Source organism: Oratosquilla oratoria, chromosome 14 (genome assembly GCF_046742065.1).
Source record: "Oratosquilla oratoria isolate Oo_2021 chromosome 14, ASM4674206v1, whole genome shotgun sequence".
In the NCBI taxonomy this organism is placed as follows: Eukaryota; Metazoa; Arthropoda; class Malacostraca; order Stomatopoda; family Squillidae; genus Oratosquilla; species Oratosquilla oratoria.
This window is the reverse complement of record NC_134790.1, coordinates 10,657,106-10,661,676: the sequence shown is the minus strand read 5'-3', so window position 1 is coordinate 10,661,676 and position 4,571 is coordinate 10,657,106.

Below are 4,571 nucleotides of genomic sequence, written 5' to 3'. Positions count from 1 at the left end.
GTAAAAACCGCTAGCTCTTTCCTAAAATCGCTAAACTTGAACATCTATAGTTAATTAAAAGTGATACGCACAATGTGTGTGGTTGACAGGACTTTCGGTAGAGATTGAATCTTTAAAATGATTTGAATCATGATATTTTCATGACGTTATTAGTAATGGAATTCACCAACATGTTTCAGGGAGTAAATTGACCCTGACGTTCACTTAGGATATTACTGACAACAGATGTGTTTTTGGAGTCGATGACAAAGTATTACCAGTTAGTAGAGATCTGTAGTTACTACCTTAGTTTGAGGAAAGGTGATGAGCATATGCGAGGAGGGACGTAGCTGTAATCCAAGCCGTCACCTTCGCCCTATGCGCTTAGGGCTGTTGGAGCGGGGGACCGTCACTGCTGGAAACAGTGGTGTGCGGAAGTTTGGTGATGGCCGGGGCTAACTTCTTGCCTGTATAATCCAAAGATTCAAGTATATGGCCTAGCGCAAAGAAATATTATGAGAAAAGACATTATTTTGGGTATGTAAACATAGGTGAAACATGAAATGAAAATTTATTAAATTTGAATGTAACTCAACCAAATTGATTAAGTTCTTTTCCCCATTTTGATGCCCGGGGCTACCGACCCCTTCTGCACGCCAATGCCTGGCTGTAGTTTGTTAGTTGTAGAATTAGTATTAAGCTTGGGATACAATAATTAAGCATACCCCAGCAGTATAGAATAATTATTTCAGAATTCTTAGTATGTAGAATAAAATTGAGATAACGTTCACAAAACCTTTCGAGGCTCATTTTCACTTGTGATTATTTGGAAGGAAATGTATTATTAAGAATTATTGATGTCCACAAACACTTTTATTTCATAAGTGCTAGGAGTAGTCATCACGACCGGTCCTCATCTCATCACCTCTTCGCCGTCTCACAACCTTGCTGACCCCCAAGTGGTCCCAGGGGACACGCTCTCTCTGCCCAGCTGCAACGCGACCCAGATATTTCTTGAGGCCCTCGGGTGGTACAAAGCCTCCTTCAGGAAGCTCACGTGCAATGCTAGCATCGACCCGCCATGGCTTGCCTCCACCTCGACCGGCCACGTGTGGTGTGAACAATTGAATCATTGAGGAACGCACCCCCTCTGTCTTCGTGAGTCACCGGTGTCAGAACGTTTTGCCTCCGACTCCCTCGCCTCATACTTGACCTCACGGCAATTAGGAACACGGGTCATGGCCTGCCCGTGTATATAAAGTGGTGCTTGGAAGAAAAGAGACACACGCACACTTGCTCGCTGGCTTAGCAGAGGCCCAACCCAACTCTTATTTAGAACCCTTAACTGATCGCCGGCTGGTCGACTGAGAGGAATTGGGGAGCCTCTCTATCCGACCGCCCCGCACCCACGCGCTGGCCTCTTCGCTGACGCTGGCGAGCGGGTTTACACTTCTGACATTAATTTACACACACTTCCCAGTCACGTAATTCTCTGCTTTCAGAGTTGTGCTTGAAAGGAGAAATATAATACAACACCCGCCCCCCCTCGCACTGCCACTCGATCGACTCTACTGACTCTCAAACCCAACCTGGTGAAAAGCAGGAAAAGCTCATGCCTTAAACCTGGGGCTAAACAGGAACGCGCTCTCTACACGCAGGAAGTGAACTCTACTCACTTCCCGTAAGATACACACGCCTCTCACGAACATAGCCACGACCCACGCACAAACATCTACACTTACTTTTTCTTTGACTAAAATTCGCTTCCTTTCTTTCTTTTATACATCTCATTTCAGTTTACCTACTAATTTTTTTCCCATTTTTCCACCTTTACTACTATGCCTCCTACCATTTTCTGAACTTTTGGTGATTCTAATCCCGGCGTCGGTGCCGCCGTCCGAGTTCCCTGTCCATTTCTCCTGAGCCACGACCACCAACAGCCCCAAATTGCTCGCTTAATCGCCCGGTGGCAATAGCCCTCTTTTATACGATACTATATTTTCATTTTCTTGCAGACATTCTTCCCCTCCCACAAAAACCGATCCCGCGCAAGCTGGTGGTCTTACCTTGCAAGTCGCAGAAGTCGCAGAGAGCCTCGGAGAAGCATACGCAAGCCCGCTCACTGCTCCCCCACCCTTGATCCCGGCAAGCAGATCGCCGGAAACACGACTTGAAACATAATTCCTCCTCCCCCCTCCCCCCACTGGCACCCAACATTTCATGGTTAATAAAACCAACTCCATCTCCACCAGAGTTTGCCTTCAACCAGCCTAACTTGCTGCCTAAACATGAGCAGATTACCAGCCTAACATTTGATGGCCCAACATGGACATAGACCACTGGCCTAACAATGGGTCTTCTCTCTTCCAGCTGTGAGCCAAATTGGTTGGACTGACAGCATGTTTCACACATACAATCTCATTCCTTTTAAGAGCATAGTGCAATCACATATCTTCCATTGCAGAATATTAATCACATCACAATAACCCCCCCCTATATATATAGAGAAACTGATTGATATCTACCCATAACTAATTGCTTCCCTCAAAAAGACCGTATACATTATCTTATTTTCCTGGTCTTTGACATTCCACTTTTCTTTCTCAGTGCTCCTCCCTGCAACCCAGGGAAAATAATAAATGAGATTGCCATATTATGTATAAACCAGGTATTTGAGTAATGTTACAAAACTACATCCTGAACAAAATGTACCTGTAACCCAGGGGAAATCATAAGCTAGGTTGTGTTCTTCTGGCGTTGCCTCACTTCACCCCGTCAGCATATGTTATAAAAACTTCTCTTCTTTATAAAGTAATCATAATGCTCTCCCCACCATTACTGAAAAAGTCTACAATTCTATATATATATACACAGCTCTGAACATCACACACACAGGAGGCTAGGAACCATTTTGGTTGCTGCTTTTTGTATTCTCTCAATCTTGCATATATATTCCACTTTTTGAGAGAAATCATTACTGCTGTATATTCCAATCTAGTGCAGTCAGGCTGTACGATTTTTTCATCATCTCTTCATCCATGTGATGAAAAGACATTTTTATGTTCTTCAGGAATCCATCTGTCTTACTGTCGACATGCTTGTCAGGTGACATATTATCCCTTATTAACACCCAAAGATTATTTTCCTCTTTTGCCATTGTAATACTTTCACTTCCTGATGAATCACAATTAAATCATTTATCATATACATCTTTTTTGTAATTCCCTTTTCTATTACTCTGTACTTTATGACATTGAAATTAATTCTCCTCTCTTGGCTCCAGGCATAAAATTGACCTCCTTTATTTACAGGGTTTAGTTACCAACACTTCCCCCCAAAAAAAAAACATACCAATAAAACCCTTATTTCTATTGTTGAAGCCAGAGCATATATCCACACACCTTCAACAACACCATTACTTAGTAAAAGAGAAAAGAAAAAGTAAAGAGAAGTAAATTTACTTCTTGGAAGAGAATATGTATGGTTATGCCTTTTTCTTTTTGGCTACTCCCCATTTTGGGGGAAAAAGCCTTTGGTGTATGTATGTGTGTACCATGCACACACAGTGAAGTATGAGTCAATGGCTTAAAAGCAGAGCATATCCCTTGGGATTTAGGTTATGTTGGATAGAGAGCATCATTAAGTTGGCACCACCTGGGAATTGAACCTGAGACCTCCCACTGTCTGGGCAGGTGTGCTTACCAATTACACTACAGTGACCACTTGCTCATCTACCTTCCCTGGGCCTCCACCAGTCCAGGAATGTGCACTGCTGTGGGATCCTACTCACTGTGCCATGTTGGATAGGGAGTGTCACTGCAAAGCTGGCACCTCCTGGGAATTGAACCCAGCACCTCCCACTGTCTGGGCAGGCGTGCTTTACGCTTACACCATGGTTGTCTCCAGTGACCACTTACACAGATTAGGGGGAAATGGATGAATGTCTCATCAGTAGGAGAGACAAGGGCCAATCATCAATGCCAACTCTACCCTTTTTGAGGCTATCTAATCTTATCAATCCATTGACCCTAGTCTCCCTTGCAAAAGACCCACAGCCTTAAGGTAACTGCCAATAGCTTCCAGGTGGGTTCACAAATCACTCAGGGAAGATATGTTGTCGTCTTGGGACTGTTAGCGTGGGGCACGGTAGTACGAGGTGTTCTGTGTCCTCTGAGTGATGGTTGCATCAAATACCTCAAAGCTTGTTTAGGAGAAATGTTTGTTCATGCTGCTGCATTGCTGGTTTGATTTTATTTTACCCTGAATTGCACCTACTACTTCTTGGAATGGGGATATAATTTAGATTCCTCATATTTTTTACAGCTCTACATATTTTGCCATTATCAGTTTTTCTATTTGGTTGGATTTTTCCCTAGGTTTCTATTTTTTTTTTTTTTTTTAGATTTGTGATGTTTTTATCTAATTATCTTAGTTGTTCATTTTCTTCTGTTAGGTTGTTTCCTTTGTAATTTATTCCCCTTTTCTTTATTGTGCATATCTCTTAAGGGAGAGAGGCTGGAGGAAGTGCATAGCTTTAGGTATTTGAGGTCTCATGTGGTAGGAAACGAAGGAGTGGTGGTGGTAGAGGTACA